Source organism: Halichoeres trimaculatus, unplaced genomic scaffold (genome assembly GCF_033239565.1).
Source record: "Halichoeres trimaculatus isolate MK-OKI-2021-1 unplaced genomic scaffold, fHalTri1.1 fHalTri1_scaffold_4, whole genome shotgun sequence".
In the NCBI taxonomy this organism is placed as follows: Eukaryota; Metazoa; Chordata; class Actinopteri; order Labriformes; family Labridae; genus Halichoeres; species Halichoeres trimaculatus.
Window position 1 is genome coordinate 16,133,277 of NW_027437182.1, and position 15,501 is coordinate 16,148,777.

At 41.5% G+C, this 15,501-nt stretch overlaps 1 protein-coding gene across 1 annotated transcript in view; it reads right to left on the reverse strand.

The window, feature by feature from the left end:
* LOC141789076 (uncharacterized) overlaps positions 1–14,644 on the reverse strand; it is a 121,560-nt gene extending 106,916 nt beyond the window's left edge. The window contains exons 1-2 of the transcript XR_012598180.1: positions 14,443–14,644; positions 13,934–14,093 (exon numbers count right to left, since the gene is read on the reverse strand). The gene's annotated coding sequence lies outside the window, so the exon portion shown is untranslated. The remainder of the gene's footprint in view (positions 1–13,933; positions 14,094–14,442) is intronic.
* Positions 14,645–15,501: the final 857 nt, after the last annotated feature.

Here is a 15,501-nt window from a genome sequence, read left to right on the forward strand (position 1 = left end):
ATTAAATCGGGTTAATATAAAATACTGTAATAAATAAATAAATAAAACAGACAGAACAACATTTTTCCAAGACAAAACCTGTACAGCTCCCCCTGGTGACTGACTGCAGTATAAGTCATTAACTCCACCTTCCTAAAGAGGAAGTGGAGATCAAACTTGAAATTCAAAAAACACATCTACAAATTTTTGATGGTTCCTGTTATGATAATAAGTTCCCATCATGATGATTTAGGGCGAGGGGTTAAGTTTTAGTTTGTTGTTGATGGTTTAAGAAAAAAGGGATGTGATGTTATGTTGACAGCTCTGTTAACAAAAGCAGCTCCTGCTCTTTTCAGATAAATAGAAAGGAGAAGGAACAGTGAGTGCCAACATAATACATCTATCTCAAGAGTAACTGAACTTTACATAACCATTAGTGTCTGCTTTAGGTCAAAAGGAAAATCTGGACTGTTTGTGTTTTTTACAAAAGTCTAATGTGTACTTTGATTAGCGGAAAAAGTGTGACATCAGACCAAAGGCTCCACCAGGCTCCAAGGAGGAAGTCAATGTCACATATTAATTAGGGCTGGGCAACAGTTAAAACTTTTAATTGTAATTAATCGCATGATTTCCCTGATTAATCATAATTAATCGCATTGTGAAAGTGCCATAACATCTGTCATGCAAACACTAAATCAGTACTTGTTATACAGTAATAGTTAAAACACATATTTAGTGCAAATCATATTTACAAAATGTAAATAAAAAATTAAAGCTTATTGCCACTGTCAGGGCATTAAAGTGATACTCCGGGATAGAACAAGTTGGGTCCTATCACAAGGATTACCGCTAAATAAGGCTCTAGTTCTCATTGTGTCTCTTCGTCCTGGCAGACTACCTGCGCTTGTTTATATCTGGCACACGCCAGATGCACGCCACGCCACGTGCGCGCGGACTGATACACTAAGCGGCGAGCGCCCTTTAAGTTCCGTGGCGTTGCCCCTCTTCTCCATGCTTGTTTTGGTTACTCATCGTGTTTTTCCGCCAATTTCACTTCCGGTTCCACCGCGGTCAGCAACAGACATTTAAAAAATAAAAGCATGTGAGCAACATGCACTAATGTGCGATAAAATATTCAACAGCGTTAATAGATTGACGGGTTAACGCGAAAATTACGCGTTAAGTTGCCCAGCACTACTATTAATACAGTTACACATTAGTCTGAAATACTACATTGACCTTTAGTCTAACAGCTACAGTGGAAAGAAAATGCTTCACCATAAAAGTCTAAAATTCAAGTTTCTCATATTCCGTGATACATAAAAACAAGCAGCGAACGACAACCTGAAGAACTAACTCTTGGAACTGAAAAAAGGCACGCTGTTTGATAGTGAAAAGACAGAATGGCAAACAGAAATACACCCAGCTTTAGCTGCAGTGTAGATTTGAGTCCTCAACACATGCTGCTTGGCGTATAGGCAGAGCTGTGATGCATTAATCAGAACAGTATGAGAGGCATTCTCGCCACCCTCCTACTCCTCACCAGAACACTCGCTGTCGTTTTCACACACACTCGCACTCACCACACTTCAGCTTGTGGTGTCGTGAGTGACGCAGGGAGGGATGTCATCAATTAACTGTGGTCTTATACAGATGAGATGACTCAAAATATTGTTTTCTTGCATAGTTCCAGAAAAAAAGCAGTGTCAAAAGGGAAACATTTCAGATCCAGAGACAAGTGAAAACGGGAAATAAACTCCAGACTACCATTAACACTTAAAAAACAATGTCTGTTCTCTAAAACTGCATGAAAAAGATGACGATCAACTCCCATTATCACCATGGCATGAATTAACTTCATCACTGTAGCAGAGTTAAACTGTTTGTCTATGTGAAAGGGTAAAAAAATATATAATTTTACCACGCTAAAAATGTCAGTCCCATAGTTCTGGCAACCTAGAAGATGAGCTATAAAGCACCATCTAGCATTAGCCCTCCTTCATTGACAAAATGAGAGAGGGAAAGTGCTCCATCATGAAGACACTCATTCAAACAGCCTGAGTTAAAACACTTTTCATTTTTTACTTTCCTGACCGGGTGACGCATGGATTTCTAGACACATACAGTCTGGCAGTCAGTGTCTTGGATGATTTCATCCCCTTTCATCTTGCAGTACTGAGCTATTTTGGCAGGTACTTAACAGACGTCAACACTGATGAGTAGGTCCCACTCATTAAGTCATAAGCACGTGCAGGCTTGAAAGCAAAACTGAGAAGAAATCAGTTCAATAATCCTCTATTCAAGGATGCTTTTGGCTTGCAATTAAAGCCTGGTTAATAATTTTATGTTGACAAAGACGTTGGAGATGATGTGATGCACAGTCGATGTTCCACAATTCCTCACATTTTGAATGCAGGAAATTTTGATGGTGCCCAGTGTACCAATCACAGGGCTGACAGTCCACATCAGGCTACATGTGTAGGCTTCTGTACTGGAAAGGCACAAAGCTGTAGCGTTAAATTAGTGGCGAGGTATAAACCAGGCTTTAAAGAGGGGGTATTGTGTTTGTTTTAAGGCTTAAAGTTGCATAGTACCTTAAGATGATTTACTAGGGGTGGGAGAAAAAAATCAAAAGTTGATATATCAGGATTTTTTGTTTGACATTATCAAAATCAGGATTCTCTGTCAAAAAACTTTGTTTTTTTCAAATTCAAATTCTTCATTTATGTCTTTGTTTATGAACTGGATTGGAAAAAAGTTGCTGCTTTTCTCCAACAGATGGTGAAATTTTCCTCTCTAACATGATGTGCATTTTATAGGAAAATATGGCTCCTGATATAATCTGTAGACATTATCATCATTCAACTTTTTCCAAAGGTCTTGTGTTAAAAAGCAAACTAAAAGTCGCAAAAATCTTACATATCAAAGCAAATTAAATCAAATCGCCACCCCAAAAATCACAATAGAGTCGGATCGTAAGAAAAGCATATTGTCCCAGCCCTAAATACTTTTCTCACTCTGGGGTTTTTAGAAAACCCTTTATTCAGGATCTATTTACTGCTCTCGCTTTTAGGCTCCCAACCCCACAAATTTCCTTCCCACTCATTGGCCATTAGAGATCCTTGCGTTATGACCGCATCATATCAACAAGTCACATAAAGATCCTGTGAAGATCTTAAGCAATGCTTAGATTTAGAACAGACCTTTTTCAGCAGTTTATGGACAGATTTGGGAATTTCTACAACAAATGAATATGTAGCAAAATCTGCACAAGTTTAGTGTTGACATCCAGGATTGTTTCTCCATATTCACATTTACAACCTTGGAAAGCACAATACCCTCACTGAGTCCTTGCTCCATAAACAGAAGCTATGGTCCTTGTCACAGCAGCCACTGGTTTGACTATCGGCCTTCACCATTTGCTGCATGCTGTCCCCTGCTGTAAATTCTGCTTTCCCTTTCCGTGCTGATGAACACATAAGGGTTGGAAATCTCTTCATACCAAAAACAGCTTTTAGCAAGACAAGATTTGTATGTAAAATACAGTTTGTTAAAGGATATCCAGTCTTTTTCAGACACACAAACACATGTAGGCCTCAAGCGAATGATTCCACTCTATGCTGAAGCCAACAGTACTTCAGGCACGCACATCATAGTGTAAAACTGAGTGGTTCTCCAACAATCAGAGTAATATGTAGCACAGCAACAGTCCCTGTGAGAGAGTCAGATGCACAGCCAGAAGTAAACTAAACCATCCTCTTGCCTTGCCATGTTTCCATAATGACTTCTGTTATTAATGAGAGCAGAACGAGACATTTCAAAGCTCTGTAAAGGAATTAAGCTCTTCATATCATCTATCAAAGACATTTCAGAAGTGGGCTGCCTCTTATTTCATGTTCACATGAAATATGGAAGAGCTAATCACAGACAGACAATAACACATTTCTCCCTGCTGCCGCTTTAAAGTAACCCCAAAAAGGCCCTGGATCTAGCCCTCAACACAACACAGCAAGCAGAGTGTGCAACATTACAGAATGTAAGATCACAGACTATTGTTTCTATTCATTACGAAGAAGAAAACCAAAGTACAAGCATGTCAATTTAGCTCCAAAGAACAGTGATCGCTGCAATTCATGAGAGACTAGATTCCAGTCTGAGCAGATGAAACTTTTTTCTCTAACAGAGGAATGGCTTTTCCGTGGGCGCATCCCAAATGAGGGGGTCAGACAAGTTAGGGCCTGTCCTAAAACGGACACATGTTCTCTATTGTCAAGCTAACTTCTTTCCCAGCCAGAGGATCAATGCGACCTGTCAGAAGTCACCCACTTGCTGTCAGAGCTCCAAGTGATGCTTTGAAGGGGGGAGCTGGGGTTATAGGGGCTGGGGGAGGACAGCAAATTATGTAGAGGAATCTCACAAGGCTGTCTGCATTTTTGCATTTTAATTTCAGAGGACGTGGGGGGTAATGGTTAAGAATCAGGGCCCTCTCAGGGTGGCTGGTAGCATCCTGCATGTAGCACAAAGTGGGAACAGATGAGCGCTGACAGATGTGTCGGATACTGTATGTTAGCTGTGCTGCTTACAACGGCCAGAGCTAACATTCAGTGAATAAAGAAGAGTAAAAAATACAGACTTTGGGCAATTTCTGGAAGTTTAAAAAAAAGAGGAAAAAATACAATACAGTGTATAATGGGGGGATTTTAAGTCATTAACAAATCAACATCATATTAAGATTTTGGTCAAACACTCCTGCTTATTGTTTCTTTACATTAGAAATGTTTTCACGCCTAATGGCCAAGCTATCAATTTATCATTTTTTCTCTACGTAGCTCCAAATTCCAACAAATTTATTTCTAGGTACTGGCAAAACAGGTTTAGGGACAGACTTTGTAATGTTATTTATAGAGGCCAAAGCATAATCCCTCTTGTTCAAACACTTGAAAACTTTTATTTTACAAGACAGAAACTTCAGACAGAACCAGACTCTCAGCAATCCAGTGTAACAGGCACATACCTCAAGAAGAAAACAACTCAGTGTACAAGAGTGGTAGTATTTTCCTACACCGTATTCTAGGGATGAGTACTGATTTAGCTTCTTCTATGGGTACAGACCAAATTTTGTATGTAGTACTGAGTACCAACTTGAATAAAATCAACGGTACCGTGTTTTCGTACCTAAACACATTCTTGTGGCTCTGAAGAAGTGGAGGATAAGGCAATTTTTCATGCTGGACATGAACATAGTATTGAACCGTTATATAATGGGTAATTAATATGTTTGATTAAAAAACTTTGATATTTTATTATTGAAAAAAATTCTAATTATTACCACATAAACACATGCAAAAGTACTAATAATTGGTGTTGTTAAGTACAAATACCAATTGCCAGGTATCAGGCACTGGTACTGATACTGTTTCAAATGTGAAAGCTACCAATCCCTACCGTCATCATTGATTTAAACACCCATGTTGGTGATATTGTGCACATACGGTGTGAGTTCAGTGGACACACAGTTGAGATTTACTTTCCCACAGAGCGAAGATGTCTCATTAAATCATCTGCTTGTTCCACTGTGACAATAAGGCCCAGTTTACATGACAACATTTCATCCGAAAACGCTAAAAAGAAGTGAAAAAAATCTGCATTTACATGGAAACACTGAGGGACTGAAAATGCTGTAGTAAGCATGCCAGGCCTGTAGTTGGTGCTATAACTATCTTGTACAGAAGCCACTTTTGGTAGATCTCCACTGAAGTCGAGTAAGGTCGATCATCTGGTGTATTGGCAAATACTAAGTGCAGAAATAGTGCAACAGATGCAAATTTTGTTGAAGACAGTCAGCAGATTTAACAGATCGAGTAGCACAAGCACAACATGGTAATCCGCATCGATCAGAACAATGGTACTAATGTACTGTTGTGCGCAAAGTTGAGCATGACGTCAGCGCTTCCCCTGAAAACCCCTGCTTACTGTTTACATGGCAACGGCGTTGCGAGCATTTCAGAAAAATTTCACTCTGGAGGCCATTTTCAAAAGTTTGGTCGGCTAAAATGCATTTCCGTGTAAACGCAAGGCTGAAATGCAACAATACTTTTGCGTTTCACCCGAAAACCCAAAAGTGGGTGCCAGGGTTTACAACAGGAGTAAAATTTGGCTTGGGGATCAGAAAACTTGTACTTAATTCTCACAAAACAACTGTGATGTAGGCAAGCTACAGTGCTGCAGGAATTTTTACAGTTCGTCTCCTGGCTTGAGAGCGTGTCACAACCTTGAGTAGTGACTACCTCTTGATGCTAAGTGTAGCTCTGCTAAAGCTTGGTTGATTAAAGTTTCATTAAAACATTGTCCATATCTTCACAATAATAGTCTCAAGTAGTCATGTTGTGTTTGGTGTACGTTAATAAACTTTTATTCTGAAACAGCACTGTCAAGAAGTGGCAAGTTTTCAGCTGATTTAAGTTTTAGGTTATGTAGCCGACTTCAGAAGACAGCCATCTGCCAGGATGATTCAAAACTTTAGTGCTAGTGAAGTAACGGTCAGTTTAAGCTCAGAGGTGTTGACTCCAACTGTGAACAGCCTGGCTGTCAATCAGTCTGGCCCTGATCTAGTGTCCATATGTGATGCAGTCAGTGCCCTGGTCTTGAAGGTCTGATGGACAGCTGCCCCACCCAAAGCCTGTGTCAGAGCCCCTGTTTTGTCTTCCCGCTCTGCTGACACGCGTCCCTCTTTGTGGCCCCACGCAGTTCCCTACTGTCAGAGCTGAGTGAGGCCCCTTCAGGCAAACACATGCAGAGTTTTAAGCAAGGGTGCTGAGTGACCGATAGGGCCTATGTAACGAGGGGTGTACTGGGATAGTTGATGAAGGATGGATGTAGTTTGAGATGCTGAGTCCTGTAGAGTTTGTGGAAAGGTCAAAAAGTAGAGTGAGGCCTTGGGCGTAAGCCTGGAAGGACACAGAAATCTACAGGTAAACAACTGAATGTTGACTTCCACAGCATGCAAAGAGTGGGTGGGAAGGGTGGGGCAAACTAGATAAGCAAGACAGCTCATCATCTGTCAGTTTTACAGCCCGTAACAGATGAGCAGAGCCGTAGCAGGGAGGAGGCAGGTAGGGCGGGAGGATTGATTGGTGTCTGGTGGGGGCAGTGGGCGGGCAACTGTCAGTCATCTGGTGGAGGGAGGCCTGGGGCGCACCTGTGGCACCTTTGCGAGGGGTGGAATGACCCCCTGAATGGGAGGTCTGAGCAGGGTTGTGTGATGAGTAAAGCAGGACCGGGATGTTATTCTGCATATAAAAGGGTCATCAGCCCACTAAAGATCACCTGAGAGATAGCCAAGCAGGTCAGCCAATCAAAGGCATTGTTGTGACCTCATGAATTTCATGGCCCTTCCAAAATTGGCTTTTAACAAACCAGCTATTAAAACAATGAGGGGGAACACCTTTGATTGGACCAAACACAAACAGACTGTAAACTGTTTAACTCAGGGCACTAAAGACAAAAGCCTTTCTATTCAAATTTTTGAGAAACCTTGGATAGCTGTGAGGGGCTTTGTTTGTTTAGTTTACATTATGCAGGTGCAATACCACTGTACTGGAGTCCATTTAAAAAATCACACACATAAAACCTCTTAGTAACAAAGAGGTTGGATTTTATTTTGATGTTCTTTAAAATACAAAAAAAAACATTTAATTCAGATTTACAATCTTGTTCTCATTCAAAAAAGCGTAATTTTCCTTTAGAGTAAAATCTGTAAATTTCTATTAAAGACACGGGTTGGGTATTGCTAAGAACTTCACGTTTTGATAAAATTTCAATTCTTTAGGTTTCAATTCAATTTGATATTGACTTGATTCAATTTTATTTCAGTACTTCAATTTTCAATTTTCATTCCCATATGAACATATGTGGTATTTCACCTCATGTTTTGGAGAGATAAACCACCCCAAGCGTCAGACTTTAAAGCTGAAGGAGCTGACTTTACGCTGCTGCTGCTGCTGCTTTGGCTGATATTTTGTTGTCCTTCATCCATACAATGCGAATAATTTCCTGAATGAAGTATTAAAAAAGTATTTCTTATTGTATTCTATTCTATTCTATTCTATTCTATTCTATTCTATTTTATTCTATTCTATTCTATTTTATTCTATTCTATTCTATTCTACAACACACACAGCATTCAAAGGATTTGCTGTATTGATACTGAATTGGGTGAGGAAATATTGTGGTGCATCGATTCATCAATATTTTTACAAAGCGGCAACCTCCGGTCTAAGAATATGAGACAATGCGGAAGTGCTAAAATCTGCTGTTTCTCGAGTGTCCACTTGAGGCTGGCTCCTGAAGTACCGGAAGTCACACACACACCAAGCCAAAAAAAGCAGTTTTCAAATCAGAAATTAACCTATTTACAGCCTGGTTCAAAAAACGTCTCCTGCCTGAATCGCTAATTTCACTAACAGCACACACTGTACGGGGAGTGATTTTTTTTTTTCTAACACGGCAGTTCAGAGGATATTAGGATTGCGAGCTTGCCCAATCAGCAGCACAGCTCAGGGTCACATGACCGACAGGCGCCCTATAGCTGTACGTGAAGCCCTTACCACTACCAATATGGCCGCTATAGCCAATGTGCTTCATTTTCCGTTTCAGAAACAGACGGGGAGACTACGTCCATGTTTTATACGGCCTATGAATTTTACCCACCCCTTGTAGAGACAGCATCTTAGTATCTTGAACTCAAAAGGTATCTCTGGACCCCGGATGACCCAGTATGTTTTGTACTTTCATATGTTACAAATTTCTCTCTGTCTCAATCTGAGAGTGTTGTTTGTCTGTTTTCCAGATTAGGGCTTTTAAAAATCATGGTGGGAAACAGATTTGTGTATAGGGGATCTATTTATTACTGTTTCTAAAAATAGATGAATAAATCAAATTAAATTAATAATATGAAGGTTTCATTTTAAATTAATTTATCAGAGGATGTGAAGTGACATTATGTGTTACACATTATACATAAATCTCAAATACTGCTGTCATTCACTCCCTGCCCTGTTTTGTTTTCAAAGGACAGACAAACTTTCTCATGCTAAACAAAGGAACTCATTCACTGACCACTGGGCACAGCTGAACAACTGTACAACAGGAGTAGGTGTGGGAACATGAACCATCCATCCTGTCCACATCTGCAGCACTTCCTCCCCCACACACGAGGCAGCTGTTGTACAGTAAACTGTGCTGTGCGGCTCCCTCCTCTGTCAGAGCACTTTCCCCCATTGTGAGGATGAAAAGCACCGCAGCGGTGGTGGCCCCGGTCCTCAGGAGCAATGCCTGGCTGGAGCTTATTTTGGTTGGGCTTGCCCAAATAAACACACCAGGACCTCGCAGCCGCAGCTGTGGGCCTCTCCCTGGTTGACCTCCTCTCCTGTGACTCCTCCACTAACAGTGAGAAAGAGAGAGAAAAACAAGCGAGGGAGAAAGAGACAACTCGCCCGAGCCAAATCCTACAGAGGTTAGAAGGGCCAAATGCTGCTTATTATCAGAGTCAGGTCTTTCCCACGCCTGCAGGCCTCGTGTGTGCAGCCGGCGGCGCGCCTGCTTGCCAGAAAGTGTTTAGCTAACTCATCTACAGTCATCCTCCCACCAAAGGAGGGGGGTGAGGTTTGGTTTCTCACTGCTGGACACAGAGGAAGGTTTATTCAGCAAGTTTTCAGCAAAGACAGAGAGGTTTAAAACCAGGGGGGTGAATGGAATGCACAACGCCTTTCTTCTTTCAACCTTCTGCTCTCAGAAAGGATGAGAGTGAGAATTTGGAGTTTGACAGCTGAGTAAATTGGACTAATGGGCTGAGCATGCTGAGATGAAGGTCACATTGTGCCTGTTCTTACAGACCCTCTTATGGGAATAAGGCGAGGAACTGCTGCCTTGCTGCAGGAAACTTGGGGGCATGCTGTTGAGAAAATACACCCACATGTTGGCATCAAAATTTCATGGCAAGTCTGTCTTACAACAAAATATCCCAGAGCCTAACACTTCTTATAAGTGAGAAGAAAAATTGGCCTTAATACAAAGTACAGAAATTTAGCTTTTGGGTCTTTTTTGGACTGAAGCAATCAAGAAGACCTTGAATCAGACCTTTTTGTATTAGTGTCTGAAATGTTCTGGTATTTACATATGTGATCTGTTGTTGTCTTTTATATTGTTTACAGGGCTGCAGCTATGGAATATTTTAGTATTCGAGTATTCTCCTGAAAATCCCATCGATTAATCGAGTAATCGGATTAAAATATATTTTTGTTTAGTTAAAGAGCAGTTATTTTTCAAATGAGAATTTTTCTCTTTAAGAAATAGAATTTTCTGATACAGCATGTCAATAAGGGCACTTGCTTTGGTAGCTCCAATATTTGTAAAAACACTTTAACATATTTCTTGTGCCTTGTACAGCTCATTAAATGTTGCGGACCCAAATGGCACCCATTTCGTAGAATGACCCATTAGTCTCCAAACTCCAGAAAAGAAGCTAGATTTATTGCTAGTTGCTATTTGTATAAGAGGTAGCTTGAGGTGTCTGAAAACTCTCTCAATATGGCCTCAGCTCTATTTGAAATACCACTCTTTGATCTTTTTAAAAATAAAACGATTCATCGAGGCGGAGAAAATTACTCGAGTATTTTTTGTAATCGAGTACCTCGAATCATTCGAGGAATCGTTTCAGCTGTAATTGTTTATGATCAAAAATCAAATAATTTAAATTAAAAAATTACATAAAATCATGCCATTACATTCAATATGTCTAATTATGTAACAAATATGCTGATGCTGTTTATTTGTAAGTGTACCATCGTCACATACCCACAAAGCCACACACCCACAGAAAACCTCTAAATTCCTCCTACACACAAACCCACACACACCCTCTGCCTCCTACATATGTATCCATCCACACACACAAACACCCACACACACACACATCCATCAAACCTAATGAATGCCCAATCACCCACCTAGCAACTCCCACACGCCCAAACACACATACACACCGACTCACTCCTCAACATATACAACAGCCGCCCACACCCTCCTACACACACAACAGAGAGGCGCTCACACACTCTTTACCCCCTGCCTCGCTCTGTTTGCACTGTCAGCCTGATGCAGAGCTGAGTCAGCAATCAGCCATTGGTGTGTGTGAGTGTGTGAGCCTGCAGGAGCTCTGTGGACTCTAGAGGGGACAGATGGGCAAAGAGAGAGCTCCTGGGCAGGTAGTCATCCCCAGAATGTGGGGGCGTCTTCGTGGGGGTCTTGCCACGGGCTAAATGGCCTTTAAATGCCCCCCCTCGCCCACACCCACAGAGAGCATCCAGAGGGGGGCTATTGTCCCTAAAAACTCAGCCTCCTTCCCTCCTCCCGCTCTTTATGCTGAGTGGGTGCACCACGGGGAGATAACCGCCCACAAACACACCTGCAGGAATGCACAGGAATGAATATTCTGCATGTCAGCTAATGGAGCGGCATCTGTTATGTGGAGACACGCAGCCTTCCTCAGTGCATATGAATGACATTGCTCACAATTTCTCAGTGAATTAATCAGACTTTAGTAGCGCTTTTTGCAGCAATAACAACATCTTGAGTGCTGAGTACCTGTCAGATTCATATCCTGCTCTACAACTGTCCACAGAGAGGCTTTTAATTCATGTCAGACTGTGCCCTCCTTTCAGCTGAGTTAAGCCTCATAGAAAAGCAGCAAAAAAAAGGAATGAAACCAGAATTAAAATGGTTCACAGAGAGACAGAAGCTTTGGAGAAAGTCAGGACTGGGCATTAAATCTCAAGTCCCTTATTCTGTCAGCACCACCATGGAGCCACGTCAAAAATTACACAGCAGTTCCAGCTAGAGGGCAATTACAGAGTGGGGTCTATGAGTGACGCCTGTGTAGGATTGGCTGGCACTTTTCTCACTGACATTTGCAGAGGTACTTAAAATTTACCGCACAGGGTTCATTTCCAGAGGAGTCCAAGAGTTCCCAAAGCCTTCTTCTATGTTTTTCTCAGTCATAATTACATAAAATATAATCTCCCAGCCCTAAATTGCAAGATAATAGTTGTGGTCGTTCTCAACCAATATGCAATAGACTCAGAGAGGAAGAAAAAACAGCAGGAGGGCTGAGGAATCGAGAGAAATCCTTCCCAAAGAGATAAAGGTTGTGTTTTGCCAGGGACTCTGTCTGGGCTTGATGGCAGGCCTGATGGCACCGTGTCAGTGTCATTACGTGGGTGTGTGTTTCAGGAGCGGTTTCAGCCCAGACGGACGTGACACACACATTCAAACGCTCGTCAGGAGGCCACCCACGCCTGACACGGGGGAGAGTGCCAGGCCCTGACACACGGAGCGTGGTGAGGTGACAAGTTCGTCAAGAGACGGATCAGAGCCTCCTTTGCCACATGTCAGTCACCAGCTCTCGCACTCGCGTCTCATTCTCCCCCCCTTTTTTCTCCCCTGTTTGCCCACCCCCCTCCAACATTATCGTGTAAATATGCAAAACTGATCATTTGCAGATATCAAAGTGTAGCCTCAGTGCTATCTTCAGATGAACTGACAAATGATGAAAAACAATAAAACAATATTTTACCTCCCTGAAGAATCATTTTATTATATTGCATATTGTGTTACATGACTGGGTAAATCTAATTTTCACATTTATTAACTTCAAACGAAGCCCAAATGTGTTGGCAATGTTAGTGGGTTATAACGCCAAGTGTTAGTAATTTATTCCTCTTAGAGATTGCTCTGTTCGTCAGTACCAACAACTGTGGACTGACAAGCCTCCCCAAGAATGTTCCATGTGGTTTCTTGGGTTGTAGAAGACCTCATGCAAATGCTTAATCACCTCACTTTACTGTTTGTCCCAAATGGCAAAGTAAACAAAAGGCACACTTAGGCAGGCGTCTTAAACAAGCTGAGGAGGGTAGGAAGCTTCCAGAAATAAACCAGAGCGTGCAGTAAAATCACAGCCGAGGGAGGGTCAAATGTGCCGTATTTCAAAGGAAACCCATAAAAAGACACAATCTGGTTTTCACATTTCCACACAAGAGGCAAACGTGGCTGAGATATCATGCCACCACCATTTCCACAGAGGAGGGGGCTATCACCAGCGCTTACTGTAACTCAATCTGTGTTCATGCGTGGGGATTTATGGCAGCTATAAAATCAGCGGTCCTCAGTCCTGGGCCAGTGAAAGCAAAATGATGAAGGATTTCTTTCCTACAAGTCACTATAGCAGCTGATTTTTGTTGATTTCATATCTCAGTGGGGAGAAAGGAGAGCAGACATTTATTGATTTAGAAACCTGGATTGTCTTCTCTGTTTGAAGCACATATTTAAAAAATCAGTGACGCTCTACACCAGGAGGAGCATGAGATCTAACTATGATTAAACTCATAACAGAAACTTTCTACGCCATCAGATCATCATCTTAAGGTCTGTAAACACTACACACTCCAATGCCCAAAAACTTGCTATAGATCTCCCGCTCATCTCTGAAACCTCAGATCCTGAAGCAACACAGCAAACAGGATAATCCCTTGTCAACATGTAGCTGATCCTGGGATTGGGCTGCCCCCAGGCCCTGATCTCCCCTCTGCTTTCCACCTTCCCTTCATCACCGGGTCCCTCAGGCCGACATGGGCCCTGACAAAGCCCTAATCCATCACCTCCTGTCAGGAAGGCCGCACCGAAACATCCCCCTCATGTGTCGGCATTTGCCTAATCCACTGGGCCAAGGCTCCATGAGAAAAGAGCACCCACATGGCTTCACCCGGTTCTGTTTGCTCGTCCCATCTGAGTCAACACACTCCAGAGAGGGTTGAGCAGCACAGAAAGAGAGAGGCACACCATGAAGTCTCTCAATCTATACTGAACTGTCCATAGCACCCATCAACACAGGAGGCTTTACCTTCGCTGGTGGTGTGGTGTGGTGTGGTGTGTCTGTCTGGCAGGCCTCTGGTGTGCTAATGTGATCCCGGCAGCAAACAGATCTCCTGACTTCTGAGAGGTGGTGTCTCCTGTAGGTAAATGCATCAAGGAGAGAACCTCACTTTGATGATGGCCCACGTCTGTGAATAGAAAGCAAAGAATAGCCTAGCTTTCATGGTGCACTCACACAACATAGGCCTAACAATCACGGGTCATGATATTTTACACAGTTGAATAAAAGGGGAAATTACATGAGCTCTGTCAAAGTTGTGTGTCTGCAACTGTATTAACAAATAGCTTAGAGGTGTTCAAACAGGGATGTGTCGATATAAGGTACACACTGAGCTTCGCTAATGTTTTCCAGACAACTTGGTATGAAAATGAGGTTTAAAGTTGTGTCTGCTGTCACACAATTACCTAATGGCCTACAGGTTTCGAAAACGTTTGTATTTAGAGCCGAAGAGTAAACAGGGATTCATTTCAACTTACATTTCACCAGTTTGGAGCGTTTTGACTTCTTTCTAAGCATAATACAACTTTATGAACCTCTTCTATTACTCTCAACGTTGTTTGGTTGTTTTAATCTGGACGTTTAGTCATATTTCTTGAACATAACAACCTGCTGACGGCTCAACGTCCCTTGACTTCTCTCTGCTTCTCCCCGTTCAAAGAGTCAGTGACCAATCAGAGCCAACACTTCCCTCTAGCGGTGGAGGTATGAATAACACCCACTGCTCCTGTGGCAAAGCAACTTTCTCAATGCAGAGTATCAAAACCATGCTCCATAACACTTTTGTGGAATACATTGAACTTGCAAAACACACAGTAAAAAAAATATTACAAACATTGAAAGTGGATTCATTTGATTTATATATTAAAAGGAAAAAAAAGTCACATTTAAGCACTTCACTGCTTTAACCAACTGGTGCTGTATCTACACTGGGTTTGTGTATGGTGTTGTGTGATAAAGTATTTAAACCAAATCTTAAAACCACTTTAAAACAAGGCTTAAATCTGCTGAAAATAAACTGCCTGCACTTCTTAAACATTGAAACTTTTAACATGTTTTAAGATTGAAAAAAGTTGGCGGAGTAGTTTCACGTTGACTTTAGATTAATGAAATAGAAGTTGAGTAAATCACTTAAAGTGTTCTTAATGATTGCAAACTTACCCTAGGAAAAAAACAAGCACTCTTGTTTGAATTGAATCTCAGTCTCATCACAGATCGAAAACTGTCACACAGATACAGCTGCAAGAAAAAATGTGTGAACCTTTTGGATTGACCTTTGATTTGTTCAAAAAATGTGTTCTGAGCTTCATCTTAGTCATAACAATAGACTAACAATTGAGTGTCAATGTAACATTGTGAGTTCAATTTAAATGTTGCAACATAATTTCTTGTGTGGTGTTAGTTGAAGCAGAATGTCTTTTGCTGTGTCTGGTGATGATCAGAACATATTTTATGACCAATTTATGCACAAATTAAAAAGGTTTCACACATTTTTGCTTGCAACTGTACGAAAAGAATATTCTTTTGCAAAATTCTTC